Here is a 9,716-nt window from a genome sequence, read left to right as displayed (position 1 = left end):
ATAAGCCAAATTGGTTTTTGAGACAAGGGGCACCTATAAATGGAGAGCTATTGACCATGAAAATGTAGCATACCAATATTTATTTGGAGAAAAGATCTATCTGATCATTGTATTCTCTGTCTTGAAACCAAAATGTTTTTGTACTGTTTTTATTAAAAATTTCATCATAATGTAAGACATCCCCACCCCCTTCAGCCACACCCCAAACCACTCAGCCCCAGTTCTGTCTATGAAATGCATTCCATTTTGAGGTCATTATTTTCCCCAAGTTTCCCAGAATTACCGCACATACCCCCTCCCAAAGCTGTTTTAATTTGTGTAGCCAGGCTCTTGCAGAAGGGATATTTGCTAGCAGGGATATTGATTCTGTAATGGAGTTGCAGTTCAATTGTGGTGACAAGAAAACTGATTTTTTTTTTTTTATTTCTTTAAGGATCATCAAGATAGGTGGACTCCAGAGGATAAAATTTATACATGAAATCACCTTATCTTACCTGTGCCCTTTCTTTTTACCGCTTAGGCAATACACTTGTCTTAGCACTTTGCTGGAAGTTCACACATGTGCACCTTTGAATTACTTTCAAAAAAAGTCCGTCATTGCCTCTTTTGAAAATAAAAATTGCCTTCTAACAAGTGGGAAGTCGATATTCCCCCGAGACCACCAGTCTCCTCATAAGTGACAATATTCCCATTACCATGCTGGGATTCTTACTGACTTTATCTGAAGCACAGTCTGCTGGAGGGAGGACTAATTAGGAGCCAGGAGGACTAGATCTGATAGCTGCTGAAATTGGACCTGTACTTAACCTTTGCAGGTATCCTCTTCCTCTGCCATTTGAAGCAGGAATGAGGAACCCTGTGATCTTATGGGTCCATTTTAGTTCAAAAGGCAAAAGTATAACAAGCCTAAAATATTTAGCTTTGTTGTGAATTTAGAATGAACAGTGTTAGAGGAAATACTTGAAATCTTTTTTCTTCTGTTTAAATGTAATGTACTCCTTAATGTGGATTTATATGACTGATTTCTTTCATCTGAGATTTTTTAACCAAGAGCTGATCCTATCTGCCTTGCTTCTCTGATCGGCTACTCAGAGAACCTGCACAGGGGGTGAGTATGGGCAATGCTGAGCTGCTTTTCAAGGCTCAGTCACCTTCACTCCACACGGCAGCATTTCCAATCAGACTCATGTTCACAGTTCTATTTCTGGCAGCAAACTGCTTGGCCACAGGGTTTGTACAATTTCTCTTTTCTTTTTTTTCCCCTCAACACAGCACTTTCCCAGTTCATGTAAACTCTGTGTTAATTATTTTGGCTGTTAGCTGAGAAAGAAGACAAGCTCCACATTTGCTAAATCAAGAATGACAAAGTGGATTCAGAAGTGCTCGCTCTACAAAATGGTTTACACTCTGGAACTAATGCAGACTCTCTTTGTTTCAGTGTGTTGCACACAAATATCGATTAATCATTTTTCTTTATTAGTTTATGTCCCCTTGGTAGTATAATGCATTTGACATTCCTTCCATATTGTAGAAGGAGCGGGATGCTATAAACCCAGGCTGACACTCTCAGCAAAAGGATTTCAGCAGTTTCCAGAGGTGGGGAAACAGATAATTAATGCTAGTCTCCTCTGCTTAAAAAAAAAAAAAAAAAGGAAAGAAAGAAATGTCAGAGAGGAATGATGTTTTTTCCCATATCTAATAAAACTTCGTGTTGTGAATGTGTGGCCTACAGTGAAGCAGGAGGCACTAGTGGCATCATCCAGCTCAAGATTCTAATTCTTCAGTTAGTTCCACCCTGCTCCCCAGGCAAAGACTTCTGTGCCTTCTGAAGAGGCACCAGAGACGAGTTCTAAGATGGGTACAGCTGTCACAGAAACATATGTGTCTAGGCAAAGGAGAGAGTTTTCATGAGGTCTTTCCTTTAACTACCTAAGGAAGGTGTATTTGTAGGTGCGAAGGAGAGAATTAAACTGCCTTTTTAGGTCCCAGTTGATAAGTACAGTTTTAACAGTCAAGAGTCTGGAAAAGTATTGAGTTAGTTTACACGTATAAGAAGATGAACTTCAGAACCAGGAACTAGGGTGTTATAAAGACCCAGGACATATCTCTGTGTGCACCTGTTTTCTTCTCTCTTGTTTCACACTGACTTTTTGTTATGTAGTCAATACTGTGGGGAATGCAAACACCTCACAGCTCCTAGGATCATGCTGTCACAAAAAACAGAAACAAAAAAAGCAACACCATCAAAAAACAGATCATGCTCTGCTGAGGGTCTTTCAGTCTCAACTTTGAAATAAGGAGAGAGGAGTTTTTTTTGTTGTTGTTTTTTGTCTTGGCCCATGTTGGTTGAATACTCTTCTGTGAATTAACTGTGGTAAGGGGGGGTTGGTAAGGAACACATATCTGCCTGTTAGGAATGTCCTCCCGCTATACCTTCACCTCCTCCTCCATTGTGCATCAGAGAAGCAATTCAGGTGTAATTACCTAACGACTTCTGACCATTGACAATTACCTGAACTTACTCACACCTATGAAAATAAAACCCAATGTCTGTTCTGCATTGATGTGCTTATCAAGAGGGGCTTTTCTTTTGTGGCCAAAAAGAAAATAAAGCTGAAGACAAGACAAACTTCTATTACTATTTTTTTGAATTTTAGGCACTATTTATTGACTTTCCACTGTGGAGGAGGGGACTTCTCTTCTCTTTGAACCTCTCTGGCGCATAAACATATTTGCCTCTCCCAACCTCTCCACCACATAAACACATGCCTCACTCACGGACCCCACACAGCACTCTCACAAAACACATTTCCTATCCCTGCTACAGATTTATAATTTTGGATAGAACAATCATCACTGTTTTTATTATTATGAACATGTATTCACACATGTTCATATCACAGTAATGGACAACACCAGAATCCTAATGGGTTTGGCTCATGCAAAGTCCATTCCAGGATTAAGTGACTCTCCCAGGTAGTTGTCCTTACAACAGTTGTCACACACTTACAAAGTAGTCTGCAGTGTCCTCACCGTGTGACTGTGCCAGCTCAGTTAACAGTCCAAGACAAAGAAGAAAGAATGGAGTAGAAAATCCAGGGGCTTTTCATTGCTTCAAACCAGAAGTGATTATGTATTTAATGTATGCCAGACTTGCTTACCTCTCTGGCTGAGACTAGTCACATGACCTTGTCTAATTGTAGGAATATTGGGATCTGGAATTCTTTTTTTAAAAAATTGAGTTATAGTTGGTTTATGTTTCAGATATACATAACAGGCAAGTTTGGCCTTGCAGTAAAAATGAAGCAGGGCAAAGTCTAACAGAGTTTTGCCGAGAATGCACTGGTCATAGCACGCAACCTCTTCCAACAACAGAAGAGAAGACTCTACACATGGTCATCACCAGATGGTCAATACTGAAATCAGATTGATTATATTCTTTGCAGCCAAAGATGGAGAAGCTCTGTACAGCCAGCAAAACAAGACCTGCAGCTGACTTGGCTCAGACCGTGAAATTTGCCAAATCCAGACTTTACTCAGGGAGAACCACCAGACCATTCAGGTATGACCTAAATCAAATCCCTTATGATTATACAGTGGAAGTGACAAATAGACTCAAGGGATTAGATCTGATGGACAGCGTGCCTGAAGAACTATAGATGGAAGTTCATGATATTGTCCAGGAAACAGTGATTGAGACCATCCCCAAGAAAAAGAAATGCAAAAAAGCAAAATGATTGTCTGATGAGGCCTTACAAATAGCTGAGAAAATAAGAGAAGCTGAAGGCAAAGGAGAAAAAGAAAGATATACCCATCTGAATGCAGAGTTCCAAAGAATAGCAAGGAGAGAAAAGAAAGGCTTCTTCAGTGATCAGTGCAAAGAAATAAAGGAACACAATAGAAAGGGAAAGACTAGAGATCTCTTTAAGAAAATTAGAGATACCAAGGGAATATTTCATGCAAATATGGGCACAATAAAGGACAGAAATGGCATGGACCTAACAGAAGCAGAAGATTATTGAGAAGAGGTGGCAAGAAGACACACAAGAACTATTTTCATGACCCAGATAAACACGATGGTGTGATCACTCACCTAGAACCAGGCATCCTTGAATGCAAAGTCAAGTGGACCTTAGGAATCATCACTGTGAACAAAGCTAGTGGAGGTGATAGAATTCCAGCTGGCCTATTTCAAATCCTAAAAGATGATGCTGTAAAGTGCTGCACTCAATATGCCAGCAAATTAGGAAAACCCAGCAGTGGCCACAGGAGTAGCCAAATCCCAAAGAAAGGCAATGCCAAAGAATGTTCAAACTACCACACAATTGCACTCATCTCATACACTAGCAAAATAATGCTCAAAATTCTCCAAGTAATGCTTAAACAGTATGTGAACTGTGAACTTCCAGATGTTCAAACTGGATTTAGAAAAGGCAGAGGAACCAGTGATCAAATTGACAACATCTGCTGGATCATCAAAAAAGCAAGAGAGTTCCAGAAAAACATCCACTGCTGCTTCATTGAAGGAGAGAGATGGCAACTGGCTCCAGTATTCTTGCCTGAGAAATACCATGGACAGAGGTGCCTGGTGCGCTACAGTCCATAGCGTCACAAAGAGTCAGACATGACTTATCAGCTAAACAACAACAAGATTATAAGGAGGAAATTTGATTAGTTTTCAGATTTGTTCACTGCTACCTTAGGATTTAGCTTCATATGGTTTCTAAACAGTTATTATGCATTCTGCTGTTCCAAATTTTGTGGCTTTTTTCATGTACTATTTTATTTGTGCATTTAAGTTTAAAAATTCTTATGTTGAAACAAGAATTTTATTATGGAATTTTCAAACGTGTGCAAAAGTAAATATAGTGTACAATAAATCTCCAGTTTTCACCATCACCAATAAATACCAATATTATAGCCAGTATGACCTCAGGTATTCTGTACTCCCTTCTCCCACTACTCCAGCTCCTCACTAAAATATATTAAAACAAATCCTGGATTCATATAATTTCATTTGTAAATGTTCCTAATACTAATGTAACAGATGAGGACTTAAAACATATTTGAAGAGTAATTATCACACCCAACCAAATTAACAATAATCACGTAATGTAATCTAATGCCCAAATCTATGTTCAGTTATTTCTATCAAAAAAAAGTTGTTATCCTCACATTTTTTTTGTTTATTTTGAACAGAGTTTGGATACCATTTAGTTGAGCAGTAAGTGAGCACAGTTGACCCATTCATCATACCTGAAGAAATGTGACTGCACTATTTCTGCCATTTCTGTGCAGGAGTGGTGTAAGTAGTCATGGCCACATATCCATGATCACTTTAGACAACCATGGTTTAAGCCTTTTATACAAGCAAAATTATTATCAGTACCCATGCTCATGTTCCAGAAATGTCTTGGTTTGGGCAAGAAATTATGTGGTCACCTTAAGCACAGGGACAGGTCTTGTCACCAAAGGAGATGCCTAAATTGAATTTCAATCCTTTATAATTATTTCCTCTACAAGTTTCAGGTCTTCAAAAGACTTTACTTAAAAAAAGTTGGGGGTGGTGCTCAGAAGGATTACTGTTTTTGCTGGCTTTCCTCAAGATTTGAGTGGGGGATAGCATACACCCCTTATAGTGAGTGCACTTGTTCTCCAAGGTACAAGACCCCAATTTTTAAGTCTACAAGTTCAGTCTTTTCATGGAATTCTCATTCTACTTCTCTGTACTTGGGAGCAGAGATTCAGTAATTTGGTAGTGGGAAGAATTCCTGGCATAGAAGTTTAAGCATTCTTTGTTTAATTATCTGGACAGCTCCCCATGGCCAGCACCGTCTCTCAGAATAGGTTCTTTTGTTCTTTATGTGATTTGGTGCTCGAAAAAACTCGTCTATTTTGAGCTCCTCTTTGGCTGCCTAGGATTTAAAGTTCCTCAGCTTTGTTAGGTTTGACTGTCAGTCTCTTCCCACTTGTTTTATAATATCTTCCAGGAATTCTTCACTTTTCTGGTTTTTAGTAGCCTACCACCCAGCTTTCAAGTGCTCCTATGGATTTATTTTTATCGTTTTACTTCTGTGTTATTAGAAAAGGGATTTGAGGGAGCAGGGAAGTTAAACTCAAGAGCCTTTGGTAAGCCATCTTGAGTGAGAGCCTCTATGTCTTTTTTTCTTATTTTTCCATATAGACTTCTTGAAATATTCCCTGCTTCTTTGCCCCTCTTTTCCCAAACATGCTTTTTAAAAAAACTTGCAGATACCAATTTCTAATGTAAAATCTATTGAATATGGCAACAAATGTACATAGACCCAAATCATGACTACTCAAATCCCTCAACTAAGGAGGAAGATAAATTGTGACTGTAGAGATAGATTTATTCTTTGTCATTATAAGAAGAAATTCTACCATAAAATTGAAGTTCTTTCTCCTGGCAAGATAGGTACAAGTGATGTGATTCAGGAAAATGCAAGTAAAAATGGTAATGAATTATACACGCATCAAAACAGCTAAAATGAAAAGAGTGATGTTATGAAGTGTTGGCAAGGCTGTGCAGCAACTAGAACTCCTTTACCAGATGATGGTAATGAAAACTAATAAAAGCATTGGTGAAACTGGCCTTGTCTACTAAACATGCACATACACAAAACCTATAACCTGGAAAAGTCACTTTGAGGCATACATTCAGTAGAAATGCATATACAGCTACAGCTAAAGACCTCTAAGATAATGTCATATCAATATTATTTTTGGTTGTTCCCAAACTGGAAACAACCTAATGTCCAACAATCACCAGAATAATGTATAAATATATTGAAAATACTCATATTGGGCTTCCCTAGTGGCTCAGTTGTGAAGAATCCGCCTGCAAATACAGAAGATGTGGGTTCTATCCCTGGGTCAGGAAGATCCCCTGGAGAAGGAAATGGCAACCCACTCCAGGACTCTTGTCTGGTAAATCCTATGGACAGAGGAGCATGGCAGTATACAGTGCATGGGGTCTCAAAGAGTTGGACATGACTTAGTGGCTAAACTACAATAACAACTCATTTATTATTAATGGTATGTACAGCATATGACTGCTGTACAGCAATGAAATTGGCAAACTGCTGTTACACACAGATCAATCTCACAAAAGTTACAGTGGACAAAGAAAGTCAAATAGAAAAGGATATATATTGTATGATTTTATTTAGAGAAAGTTTAAAAGAAGCCAAACTAAGGCTTTCGATTTCAATATGGTGATCACCTTTGGGAAGAAGAAGAAGAGTCGGTGATCAGAATGGGTATAAAGTGAAACTTAGGTTGCTGGAAAGATTCTGTTTCTTAACCTCAGTGGAGATTTCCATGGTATGTTCAGTTTTGGATAATTTATGTTGTACATTGATTAGTGCACTTTTCTGAGTGTGTACAATACTTTGATTAAAAAGTTACAAAAGAAAAACCACCCTGCTTGAAATAAATTCCCAATATGTCTAATATACATGAGCCAACCCTATCTCTAAATTATTATATTTCTATAGATATAGTAGTGATACTCTTTATTTGTATGATATTCAAAGTTTTTTACAGAATTCTCGAAATATCTCACTTGACTTCATGAAATTATAATGAAGTATCCTGCAAGTAATCTTTGACTTGTTGAGTTAGAATAACAGAGAATTGTCCTCTGCCACATGTGGCAAGTAACAGAACTGAGACTGGAACCTAAGGCTAATGGCTCTTCTTTCATTTTTTTTTTTTTTTTAATTTATTTAAGGACTTGACCTTGGAATCTTGGTACCTTGGATAGATTTTTTTTTTTTAATCTTTCATTCCCTAATGAGTCTTTTTGTTTTATAGCTATTCTATGAAACCAGACAATTTTTTTTAGTGATTGTAAGAAAAACATCTATTTATGCTTTATTGACTATGCCAAAGCCTTTGACTGTGTGGATCACAATAAACTGTGGAAAATTCTTAAAGAGATGGGAATACCAGACCACCTGACCTGCCTCTTGAGAAACCTATAAGCAGGTCAGGAAGCAACAGTTAGAACTGGACATGGAACAACAGACTCATTCCAAATAGGAAAAGGAGTACGTCAAGGCTGTATATTGTCACCCTGCTTATTTAACTTATATGCAGATACATCATGAGAAATGCTGAGCTGGAAGAAACACAAGCTGGAATCAAGATTGCCAGGAGAAATATCAATAACCTCAGATATGCAGATGACACCACCCTTATGGCAGAAAGTGAAGAGGAACCAAAAAGCCTCTTGATGAAAGTGAAAGAGGAGAGTAAAAAAGTTGGCTTAAAGCTCAACATTCAGAAAACGAAGATCATGGCATCCGGTCCCATCACTTCCTGGGAAATAGAAGGGGAAACAGTGGAAACAGTGTCAGACTTTATTTTTTGGGGCTCCAAAATCACTGCAGATAGTGACTGCAGCCATGAAATTAAAAGACGCTTACTCCTTGGAAGAAAGGTTATGATCAACCTAGATAGCATATTGAAAAGCCGAGACTACTTTGCCAACAAAGGTCTGTCTAGTCAAAGCTATGGTTTTTCCAGTGGTCATGTATGGATGTGAGAGTTGGACTGTGAAGAAAGCTGAGCACCGAAAAATTGATGCTTTTGAACTGTGATGTTGGAGAAGACTCTTGAGAGTCCCTTGGACTGCAAGGAGATCCAACCAGTCCATTCTGAAGGAGATCAGCCCTGGGTGTTCTTTGGAAGGAATGATGCTAAAGCTGAAACTCCAGTACTTTGGCCACCTCACGTGAAGAGTTGACTCATTGGAAAAGACTCTGATGCTGGCAAGGATTAGGGGCAGGAGGAGAAGGGGATGACAGAGGATGAGATGGCTGGATGGCATCACTGACTCGATGGACATGAGTTTGAGTGAACTCCGGGTGTTGGTGATGAACAGGGAGGCCTGGTGTGCTGCGATTCATGGGGTCACAAAGAGTCAGACATGACTGAGCAACTGAACTGAACTGAAGAGTTAACTATGTTTTTAAAGAAATCATAGAAAAATTTTCTCACTCACAGGTGAAATCAAGCATGATATTGTTTGATCTCAATCATGAGGAATACTGTTATTTTTGCTATGTTACCTCAGATGTATGGCCTTACTAACACATTATAATAACTAATGGTCATGTGTGTGTGTAGACTCAGGTCTGCTTATAGGGAGCAAATGAATACCTTTGTTATTCTGAACACTGTAAGGTAGCTGACCTTTTGCACTCCAAACACCCAAAGTATAGAGTGAAAGAAGTGGTAGTAGTAGTGGTTTAGTCACTAACTCATTTCTGACTCTTGAGGCCATGTGGACTCTACCCTGCCAGCTCCTTTGTCCATGCGGTTCTCTAAGCAAGAATACTGGAGTAGGTTGCCATTTCCTTCTCTAGGGGATCTTCCCAAGCCAGGGTCGATCCTGAGTCAGGAAAGAGGTCAAATACAGAGGTCCACATCTCTAGCCATCCTGCTCCAGGTATACTTGGATCTTAAAAAAACATTCTTCACTTTACATTTAAGTTAAATATCTGGTAGGAGATGATACTAAGAGAGGATAGAGAATATACATCCTAACTTGGGATGAGGTTGGGAATGCTTAGGAGGTGGCATATCAGAGGACAAGTAGAAATGAGGCTGGGAGGCTGTATGATACTTAAGAGTTAAGGTTTGCTGCTGCTGCTGCTGCTAAGTCGCTTCAGTCGTGTCTGACTCTGTGT

The sequence above is a fragment of the Capricornis sumatraensis genome, chromosome 1 (assembly GCF_032405125.1).
Source record: "Capricornis sumatraensis isolate serow.1 chromosome 1, serow.2, whole genome shotgun sequence".
Classification (NCBI taxonomy): Eukaryota; Metazoa; Chordata; class Mammalia; order Artiodactyla; family Bovidae; genus Capricornis; species Capricornis sumatraensis.
Note: the sequence above shows the minus strand (reverse complement) of the source record.